Source organism: Panthera tigris, chromosome A2 (assembly GCF_018350195.1).
Source record: "Panthera tigris isolate Pti1 chromosome A2, P.tigris_Pti1_mat1.1, whole genome shotgun sequence".
In the NCBI taxonomy this organism is placed as follows: Eukaryota; Metazoa; Chordata; class Mammalia; order Carnivora; family Felidae; genus Panthera; species Panthera tigris.
Genome location: NC_056661.1, coordinates 11,096,615 through 11,108,379, shown reverse-complemented (window position 1 = coordinate 11,108,379; position 11,765 = coordinate 11,096,615). Strand labels below are relative to the sequence as shown.

Sequence of the window (11,765 nt, the reverse complement as noted above, 5' to 3'; positions counted from 1 at the left end):
GCTATCTCCCCTGACACCCCTAAGGCTGAGATGATTAAAAGGACAAATTTGTCGCTCACTGAGCCCTACGTATTCAGAGAAAATGCAAAAGTTGGCTGTTGGCCTTGAAGGGACCCTGGAGGAGCTCTTATGAGCTGCCAATTGGGTATATTACAACCGAGATCAAGAGGAGAATAAAAAAAAAAAAACAGAAAAGGAGGCTTAAAAAAATCTGAGGCCTTAGTTGTGGCCTTAGGTACTATGTGAGATCGGGCTTCCCGAGGTCCTGGCACCAAGTGCCATTTATATGGCCGCTGAGAGCACTAAAATGAGAATGTCTTCAGAGGGGACAACCAAAATGAAAACCCCAAAAGCCATGCCCCTTATGTGGAGACAATCACTGGAGATCTGAATACCCTGGGGGACCTCTGTCTGTGAGGGCTCAGATAACAATGTCCCTGGAAGGGATTAACCGGGGCCTGGGGCTCTTCACGGTGGCCCCCCCCCCCAACCCAACTGTCTATCAGAAACCCAGAACCTCGAGTAACTCTAAATATAGAAGGGAAGGAAAACTAGTTGATTTCCTTCTCGACACCAGAGCGACCTTTTCTGTCCTCCTTTCCACTCCAGGCCAACTATCCAAATGCAGCAGGATGATTAGAGGCATCTTCGAGAAACTTCTAACTAAAATTTTCTCTTAGCCCTTGGGATATATATGAAAAAATGTAATTTTTTCTCATTCTTTCCTGATAATGCCAGAGAGCCTTACTCCCTTGCTAGAAGGGGACATTAGAAGTAAATTAGAGACTATGGTGCTACCAACTCCAGGACAGATAAACAATTATGTGAGTTTTTGAAAATTACTGGATATTGTAGGCTGTAGATACCAGGGTTCAGGAAAATAGTTTGCCTGCTATATCAATTATTAAAGGAGACTCAAGCCGACCTACTGTCCCCCCAAAAATAATAAACTGGGGTCTAACTCCTAGACACTGTCTCCAGCCATTGGAATGGTTACAAACAGAGCAGGACAATTACTCTTACAAAGATCTCAGAGCTAAAAGAGCATTAAAACACAGCATCAAGCCTTTTATTTAGGGAGGGACAAAACATCTCAAATGGCCCAAAGGATGTTTACCCTAATGATGTCTCCTCCCCAAAATTTGTCAAGGACGGTTCTGCAAGCAGGATCATCCTGTGAAGTATGTCTTAGAAACACTCCTGTCAACCACAAACTTGTTATCCCAGGCAATCAAGAAACTGGAGGCTGTCCAGGAAAGATTGACAACTAAGTTTCACTCATATGCCAAGGTCAAAAAAAAATTCCAACATCTGTTGGTATGAGTTAATACTTTTACTAATTGGGCAAAGGCTTTCCCCTATGAGACAGAAAAGGCACAAAAAGTAATAAAACTTCTGCTTTATCAAATAATGCCTAGGTTTGACTTACCTAAATATTTACAAATTAATAATGGTCAATGGCTGCCTTGACTCTTTCTCTGGTAGCACTCCTGGCTCTTGGAAAAGTTTACATCTCAAAATAAAGCAGACTGTCTGTTTACACTCAGAAAAGCTCTAAATAACACCTCACAAGCATTAGATGCTTTAAAAATTGTTTTTAAATTAAGTTAAGGCCAAACTCTTGGAAATAGAGCCACCGTTGATTACTTACCGCTCCTGCTTCTCCATCACCTGGGTCATGAGAGATTCCCTGACATGTGTTGTTTACAAAGGTTGTTTGACAGGTTTGGAAACCATAGACATGATCTTAAGTTGCCATCTTGTTGGTCAGTATAATTTTTCCTTTGTGTTTTTCTCTGTGTCTGCTAATGCCTGCCAGCCTTCCTGCAGAACCATACTATGGGCCATTCCACGGACCCCTTGGGTAGACTCCAACTGCTGTACCTCCTACACCATCCCTTATCAGCCTGAAGAAGCCAGAACAGTCGTTGCCCCTGTTCCCTAACAGCGGTTCCAGGCCCTGTTCTAGCAGAGAAATAAATAGGGAAAGGGTTAACATTAGGTAGGGAGAGAGAAGGGACCTTCAGGGAGGCAGACGGCAGCTGCAGGTGGGAGGCTGAAGAAGCGGATGGGGTTCTCCCCTTATGAAATCCTTTATGGGCGCCCCTCCCCCATTATCAAGGGCATAGGGGGAGGGATCTAAATGAGATAGACCAACTAGCCCTGAGACAACAGATGCGAGGCCTTGGCTCTACCCTAACCACCTTACACACCTGGGTCAGGGAGCGATTATCTGAATCTGACCACAGACGCTCATCCCTTTAAACCAGGAGATGCAATAGGGATAAAGGAGTGAAATGTCCAACCGCTAAAACCCCTCGGGAGGGGCCCGTTCACTGTCATTTTGTCCACCCCTACCGCAGGAAAGGTGGCCAACGTGTGTCCCTGGATTCACTACAGCAGACTGAAGCCGGCATCTCAAAACTGGGAGTGCATTCCTGACCCATCAATGCTGTGCAAACTGACCATACGGAAGATTCTGCAACTCCAGAGGCGCCAGGAGACTGCAGCCCTGCTTTTGTCACTCCAGAAGCTGACCTACACATGGCAGAAGCTTGAGGAATCGGCGGTCCGGAGAAACAAAAGACCGTCGTTATTTTCTGTATGTTTTCTTGTTGTGATGCACTGTCATGCCTCGTTTCTCACTATTATCATGATTCTTGCTCTACTCTTTGCCATAGGATTGGCCGAGGCCACCCCGGCCGTCTGGAAACGTGGTGAGAGGTTTCTGTGAACACTCACCCTCCCTTTGTGGATCGGATACTTCGCTGGTACCAACACGGGGAAACAATGGCCATAGAGACTAGAAAATTGGATCCCCACAAACCTTATAGTAAAACAAAATACCCCAGTCCTATGACCAGGGTTTGGCTTCTCAGAAGCTCAATTATTGGGAAAAAGTGTCCTGCCTGGTGGGGAAAAAGTTCATTGTCGTCTCTTAAAAACTTAACATGCGTAAGCCAAAGATTTTATAACTCAACTGTCCAGAAAACCCAATGGTGGGGGACCCCAGATCACCTTGAGCCAGATCCCCACCCCTTGTCTAACTTCTCTCATCTCCGAGAGGCCTGGGACAAGGTCCATACAGCCATCAAATGGCGGGTCCCAGGTGGACTAGCCTGGATATGTGGAAGGAAAGCCTATATATATAGTACTTCCCTCAGTCTGGTCAGGATCATACACTCTGGGAACTCTTCATCCATCTTTCTTCGTGCTCCCACTTGCCAGAAGGAAACATTTGGGAGTCCAAGTGTATGGGGACAGGGAGATTCAAAGAAAGCGGTATGCTTTACAAATTGGCAACTAAAAAGATGATGAATGGCCTCCTGAGCGTATAATCCAATATTATGGCCCTGCCACCTGGACAGAGGATGGGTCCTGGGGCCACTGTGCTCCCATTTACATGCTAAACCGCATAATCAGACTACAAGCAGTTATAAAAGTTATAACCAATGAAACTGCCAGAGCTCTTAACTTACTAGCTAAGCAACAAACCAAAATGCACAATGCCATTATCAAAATCACATGGCCTTAGATTACCTGCTTGCTTCCGAGAGAGGTGTTTGTGGAAGATTTAACCTTAGCAACTGCTGCCTACAGATAGATGAGGGAAAAGTCATAGAGGAGATCACAGATCAAATAAAAACGTTGCTAATGTCCCTGTCCAGAGCCCGGAAAAGTTGGGACCCTGGGGAGTTATTTGGAGGATGTTTTTCAACTCTCAGTGTATTCAAAACCCTCATGGGAATCTATCCTCCTAATTTTGGGAGAATGCTTAATCTTACCCCTGGTTGTACGGATGCTTACCCCTGGATGCTTAGCTCCCCTGGTTGTACGGTCTGCCTCCAGTCTCATTGAAGCCATGATTTAGAAAGGACGGCCACTCATGTAATACTGTTATAAAAATATTAACCTCTAAACCAAGATGATGCTCTTTGTCCCAAAATAGGAGGGGTCTGAGCATCAAAGGGGGGGATGTGGTAGGGTCCCCTCCCTAAGGAGAGAAGAAAAAAGAGAGAAAGGGAAAAAAACAAGATAGCCTGGCCATGTGCCTACGTGACAATATCCCTCATGACCTTGTGAACTGAGACTACTTAATCAGACTACATGTTTTTGTATGTTACCATATACAGGAGACAAAGAAATAAAAATATATTAAAAAAAACTATGCCACGGGATGTTGGGGGCTCAGTTCTTTGGGTACAAACCCAACTGAGCAGTGCCGGCCAGAATCGAGTTGCCTCCTGGAAAGAAAAGCCTTGGAGTCACGACTTTCTGTGCGAGAATCCTGCTACGTTATTTCACTCAGTATAGCACCCTATACTCTCCATCCATGTTGTTGCAAATGGCAAAGTCTCATTCCTTTTTACGGATGAGTAATATTCAATTTTTTGTATATAAATATATAAATATATTTGCCAATCTACTTTACACATTCATCTGTCACTGGACGCTTCTAAAGAGTGGCTAGTGTAAACAATGGTGTAATAAACATGGGGTGCGTATATATTTTCGAATTAGTGTTTTTGTTGTCTTTGGGTAAATATCCAGCAACAGAATTACATGATCATGTAATTGCTTTGAGGAGCCTCGATACTGTTTTCCACAGTGGCCGCACCAGTTAGCATTCCCACCAACGTGGATGAGTGTTCCCTCTTCTCCACATCCTCACCAACATTTGTGTCTTGTCTCCTTATACTAGCCATTCTGACTGGTGTGCGGCGATAGTCTTCTTCTTTGGGGTGTCACATAAAGGGAATTGTTTTATTTCCTTTTCAGATCATTCATTCTTTGTATGTAAATATGCAATTGATTTTTTGAGGGTTGGCTGTGTACCCAGTTTCTTGGCTGAATTAATTTATTGGAGGTGCTAGTTTTTTGGTGTTATCTTCAGGATTTTCTACATACAAGATCACATCATCTACATGCATAACTTTATTTCTTTCTAACCATTTTGGATACCTTTTCTTTCTTTAATTGCTCTGGCTAGAACTTCCAGTGTTGAGTAGAAGTTGTGAAAGCGGGCATCCTTTCCTTGCTTCTGATCATACAGGAAAATGCTCACTGTATCACCCTTGAGCACGTGTTTGCTGTGGGGTTTTCATACAGGGCTTTATGTTGAGATAGTTTCCTTCTATTCCTAGATTTTAGTGTTTTTAACATGTTCCATTTACAAATGTAAAAATTAATTTCCTGACTGCAAAATATAAACAATGATGTATCTTCCAGATTAGCAATGCATGGTCGTGTCATGCTTTTTTTCTCTTATTTTGATAGTCACATCGACTACATGGAACTAGGCAATGATATACGAAGTTCAAAATTTCTTCTTCTGGGATCTTTGGAGGAACCAGAATTGCAACCCTTCCTCTTTGGGCTGTTCCTGTCCATGTACCTGGTCACCATACTTGGGAATCTGCTCATCATCCTGGCTGTAAAATATGACTCCCACCTCCACACGCCCACGTACTTCTTCCTCGCCCACCTGTCCTTCGTAAACATCTATGTCGCCTTCACCACGGTCCCCCAGATGGGAATGTACAAACACAGAGAAGTTGTAAAAGTCATAACTTATGAAAGCTGTGTCATGCAGATGTACTTTTTCATACTCTTTGTAGGTTTAGACAACTTCCTCCTGACTGATGACTTATGACAGCTTTGTGGTCATCTGTCACCCGCTACACTACCCAGTCACCATGAACCCCTGGCTCTGTGGACTGCTGGTTCTGGTGTCCTGGATCATGAACATCCTGCATTCCTTGATACAAACCTTAATGGTGTTGCAGCTGTCCTTCTGGACAGGCATGCAAATCCCCGATTTTTCTGTGAGCTCAATCAGATGATCCAACTTGCCTGCTCTGCCACCTTTCTTAATGACACGGTGTGCTGTGCTGTTGGGTGGTGCTCCCCTGGCTGGGATCCTTTACTCTTATTCTAAGATAGTTTCCTCCATACGTGGGATCTCATCAGCTCTGGGCAAGTATAAGGCATTTTCCACCTGTACATCTCACCTCTCGGTTGTCTCCTTATTTTATTGTATGGGCCTGGGAGTGTACCTCAGCTCTGCTGCTACCCAGAGCTCCCACTCAAGTGCAATATCCTAAGTGATGTACACAGTGGTCACGCCCATGCTGAACCCCTTCATCTACAGCCTGAGGAACAGAGACAGAAAAGAGGCTCTAAATGTATTTTTCAGAGGGAAGCTATAAAAGAGCCATTTTCCCAGAAGTACCTGTGATTGCTGGCTCAAAGCTTAACAGCCAGAGATTGTGATCCTTTAATCGGATCATGGAAGAACTTAATCCCTCTATTCATATCCTGGAATTTCAATTTTTCCAAAGTTCGACTGCTTTATTAAATTTTAATAAGTCCCTTTGTTTAACTTTATGCTCCTTCTGGTACCCACCAGTTTTTCCTTTCTTTTGTTTTCTTACTTTCCAAAGTTAGTCCAACCTTGAATCAGAAACAGTTTGGAGATTCCCATTTGCTTCACATAGTGATGAACTGTACCAGTTTTATGGAATAAACTATATTTGGCAACTGAGGCCATTTATATAATTTTACTGTAGAGGAAATTCTGTGACTGCCCATTCCTTTCTACATGACTACCTTGAATGCTTTTCCTGATAATGTAGACTTTAACATATTAGTTTGTTTTGTAGTTAGTCATGGGGTTTTAGGATCCTCATTAGGATCCTGTTCTCTCTCTTATCAGCATCCACAGTATCCCTGGCACAGAATAGTAAGGCAAAAATTCCTTATGAAAAACATGCTCTGCTCCAAGTGTAAAGTACAGAAAGACAAATTTGCATAAACCAAGTGACTAATATGGGGTTACTATCCGAGAAGACCTGAAAAAATGATGACATAAAATTTTCAATCACGCCGTATTTTATTGCAGAAAATATGTTTTTGATGATGTATATCTTATTGAGGTGTGAGATATTTGGTGTCCATGTTTAAAGGGTTTTATTAATTGGAGTGAAGAATTTAGTGGCAGATTTTATATTATTTAATTGGATGATTTTTTTGTTTCTACTTGAAAATTTCCAGTGTTGCCTACAAGTATTGTTTCCTCCATTGTCCTAAACTTAATATCTCATCTTTAAAAATGCTGTCATAAAAATTACAGTGTGAGTGAGTGAACCATATGTGTATTCTCTCTGGGATTAATTTCTTTACCTTTTTTATGCTCTAAACTCTCTTCAATCCTCATGATCAGAAGATGATGTGGACAGGAGCTTGAATTCCTGCCCAGTAATGCTCTGGGTATGGAGTCTTGTGACCAAGAGTCCCACAAATTATCCACACAAAAAACATATAGGTCTTTCCAATCTCTACCAGTTACCTAGAAGAGAACCTGAATGGTAGTCACTTTTTAGTACATTGATCTGAAATAAATGTGAATAACCAGGTCATTATGAATGCCGTCTTCAAATATCAGAACAAATGCCAAAAATAAAAAGCAGTAGATTATCCTTAATTGTCTCAGATTTTTTCATATTGGTTATTGTATCAGTAAGCTATTGGTGCGTAACAAGCCTTGCCAAAGGTAAATGATTTAAGATAATGCTTTCTAAATTTTTAAAATTTATATTTTAATTAGTTAATATGTAGTGTGCTATTGGTTTTAGAAGAAGAATTTAGTGATTCATCACTTACACACAACACTCAGTGCTCATCACAACAAGTGTACTCCTTAGTACCCATCACCCATCTAGCCCATCACCTACCTACCTCCGTCCATCAACCTACACTTTCTTCTCTATCATTAAAAGCATCTTGTGGCTTTTTTCCCCACTCTTCTCTCCCCCCATATGTTCATCTATTTGGATTGTTACATTCCACGTATCAGTGAACTCATATGATATTTCTCTCTCTCTGATCGACTCATTTCGGTTAGCATAACACATTCTATCTCCAACGATCACATGGGAATCTATGTTTGGGAAGTCTTCCCCTCTCTGTTGGTCTCCTCATGAGGTTGTGGAGGGCTGTGGGTCTGCTGGAAGTGCTCTGTTAATCCTGGCTGCATTCTCACATCTGGGAACTTGCTGGTTCCTAGATAGGCTAGGCTAGGTTGACCATCCTTAGAGCAACTGGGCTCTGCTCCACATGATTTCTCCACCTACAGTAGGCTTGCTTGGACTTGTTTCAATGGCAGAGGCAGGGTTCCAAGAGAGCAGCAGAAACACGCCAAAGACCCTTGAGGCACGTTGTCATTTTTACCAGATAGTATTAGCCAAGGCAAATAAAATAGTAAATTTAACCCAGATTCAAAGGTGGAGAAGTGGGAGGAGCTTCCCAGTCACATTGCAAAGTACATGGATACAGGGATAAGTGGTATTTGGGGCCATGTCTGCAAAAGGTGTACCACGTGTGTAATTTTCAATTCAATAAAGTTGTATTGGTGCAGGGCAGAAAATCAACACACAGAACAATGTAGTTCAGTACAACATAGTGATTCAACAATTCTACATGTTACTTGGTGCTCATCATGGTGCGTGTGTTCTTAAGGGTTGAATCTAAAGGATTTTCTATATTCAGTTCATATCATCTGTAAATAAAGACAATTTTACTTCTTTCTTTCCGATTTAGAATCCAATGAAGAAATGAGCAGAAGACATGAATAGATACTTTTCTTTCTTTCTTTCTTTTTTTTTTTTTTAATGTTTTTTATTTATTTTTGGGACAGAGAGAGACAGAGCATGAACGGGGGAGGGGCAGAGAGAGAGGGAGACACAGAATCGGAAACAGGCTCCAGGCTCCGAGCCATCAGCCCAGAGCCTGTCGCGGGGCTCGAACTCACAGACCGCGAGATCGTGACCTGGCTGAAGTCGGACGCTTAACCGACTGCGCCACCCAGGCGCCCCAAATAGACACTTTTCTAAGGAAAACATCCGGATGCATTTTTTTTTTATCTTGCCTGAATGCTTTAGCTAGATGGGCACCGTTGTGTTGCTGATGATCTCGGAAGAGGTTTTCTAACCTTTCCACGATTGAGTACAGTGTTATTGTGGGTTTGTCATATATAGCCTTTTTTTTCATGTTGAGGTATGTTCCCCCTATACCCAGTTTGTTGAAGATTTTTTTTTATAATCATGAAAGGATGTTGTATTTTGTCAAAAGCTTTTTGCATGTATTGAGATGATATGATTGTTATGTTTCATTCTACTAATGGGGTGTATCACCTTTATTGATTTGCTTGTGCTGAACCATCCTCGTATGCCAGGGATAAATCCCACTTGGTCATGGTGTATAATTCCTTTAATGTGCTGTTTGATTCAGTTTGCTGATATTTTTGAAAAATTTTGTGTGTGTGTTCAGCAGGGATACTGGTCTATATTTTTTCTTTTTTTTTTTGTACTGACCTTTTCTACCTTTGGTATCAGGGTAATGCCAGCCTTGGAAAATGAGGTTGAAAATTTGTCTTCTTCTCTAAGTTTCTGGAAGGGTTTGAGAAGACTTATCATTAATTCTTCTTTATATGATTAGTAGAACTCACCTGTGATGCTCTCTGATTCTGGGCTTTTTTTTTTGCCAGAAGATTTTTGATTAGTGATTTAATATCCCTACTTATTATTGGTCTCTTCACATTTACTATTTATTCCTGATTTTGTTGTTACATTGTACATTTCTAGGGATTTATCTATTTCTTCTAGGTTGCCCAATTTGTTGCAGTGAGATAGTTCATAGTGGTCTCCCATGATTCTTTCTATTTCTGTGGTTTTGGCTGTAAAGCATCACCATTTGCTATTGATTTTATTTATTTGGGTCTTCTCCCTGCACCCCCCCCCCCTTTTTGGTCAAACTAAAGGCTTGTCAATTTTGCCTAGCTTTTCAAAAAATTGGCTCCTTATTTTATTAATCTTTTCTACTGGTTTTCTGGTCTATATATCATCTATATCTGCTCTGATATCTGTTATTTCTTTTCCTCTGCTGCTTTGGACTTAGTTGGTGCTTCTTTTCCTGGGTCTTTCAATGATAAAGTTAGGTTATTTTCTTAAAGTCGTTTTTCTCTTAACGTAGGTACTTATTACTATAAACTTCCCTCTGAGAACTGCTTTTGTAACATCCCATAAGTTGTGATATGCTATGTTAACATTTTCCTTTGATTTAAGATTTTAAATTTGCTTTTTGATTTTTTTCTTTCACACATCAGTCATTCACAAGTGCATGGTTTAATTCCCACATACTTGTAAGCATCTCAGATATCTGTACTCTCACATCCACTGCAGCATGATTCACAATAGCCAAGACATGGAAACAGCCCAGCATCCGTTGACAGATGAATTAATAATGATGACATCTATACAGTGGAATTCACCAGTTTAAAAAGAAGACATGCTTTCCTTTGGTCAAAGATGGATGGACCCTGGGGGCATTATGCTAAGTAAAAGAATCAGACAGAGAAAGACAAATACTTTATGATCTCATTTATATATGAGATATAAAAATCCGAACCATAGAAACAGAGAGTAGGTTGATGTTTTCCAGTGGCTAGGGTTTGGGGAAATGAGAAGGTGCTAGTGGAAGCCTAAAAACTGTCTGTTATAAGATGAATAAGTTCTGGGAACTTAATGTACAACGTGGTCATTATACTTAACTATATTGTGTTGTATATTTGAATGTTGCTGACAGAGTACATAGTAAATGTTCTTCCAACAAAAAGAAATGGTAACTATGTGAAGTGATGGATCTATTCACTAACCTATTGTGATGATTATTTCACAACATGTAAATATATGAAATCACCAAGTTGTATGCTTAAACTTGCATAATTTTATTTGTCAATGAAATTTCAATAGAGCTGGATAAACGAAGAAAATATGTTCCAATGTCTCTTTTGTTTGCATTTCCAATGTAACCTCCTCCCAATGGAACCCTCCCAATAAACAAACAAACAAACAAACAAACAAATAGTACCGGGATGAAAACCTTTATGAGTATGTCAATGAGAAGGTCAATCAATAGAAAAACAGTATCTACAGAAGGATGCCATGAAAATAGCATCAGTGATACAATAGTTGCTAACTCCATTAATCAACGAGTTAGATACAGGGTCCCCAGTCTCTCTGAGGCAACTAGAAAAAAAAACCTTGGTTTCTTTGTCCTTTTCTTTTATTAAGAATGTTGATCTTAAGTGGTGAGGAGGAAACTTACATTTGGAGGAAAGCTTGACCATCTGGAGTAGAATTTCCATAACTGATCATTAGACACCTAATTAATTCTCACTCTCTTGTCAGATCATTGCACTGCTGAAGGTGGAGGTGGAAATGAAACCTACTGAATTGAAATTAACAGCCATGGTAGAATATTTGCAGAGGTGGCCCCAAATGCCGGTCTTTCTCTGTAGCCATATCTTTGACAATGTGCACAGTACCTTACATCAGGAGGTGGAGACTATTCTTCCACCTTTGACTCTGGATGGATTAGGATTTTTCATTTACTGCAGCCAGCATAATATGATAGAAGTGACAGTGGAACTTAAAGGCCTTGTGCATTTCTGCTGCTCTCTCTTGGAACTATGGCTCTGCAAAGTGAATAAAATGAGATGGCCTGCAGAGGAAGTGGGGACATATGGAGGACAGCCCAGTTGTTCAAGTCAAGGCCATCCTGGATCAGCCACAGATAGCTGGCCTAGCCCCAATTATATTAGAATGCCCTGGAAAGATCAGCAGAGCCTCCCCAGCTGACACACAGCTGACTCAAGACCCTTGAGGAGATCAACAGAGATTAGAACAACTCAGCACCATACAATTCCA

The 11,765-nt window shown here is 41.1% G+C and overlaps 1 pseudogene; it reads left to right on the top strand.

Moving 5' to 3' along the window:
* Positions 1 to 431: 431 nt before the first annotated feature.
* LOC102970058 lies at positions 432 to 6,941 on the top strand (annotated as a pseudogene).
* Positions 6,942 to 11,765: the final 4,824 nt, after the last annotated feature.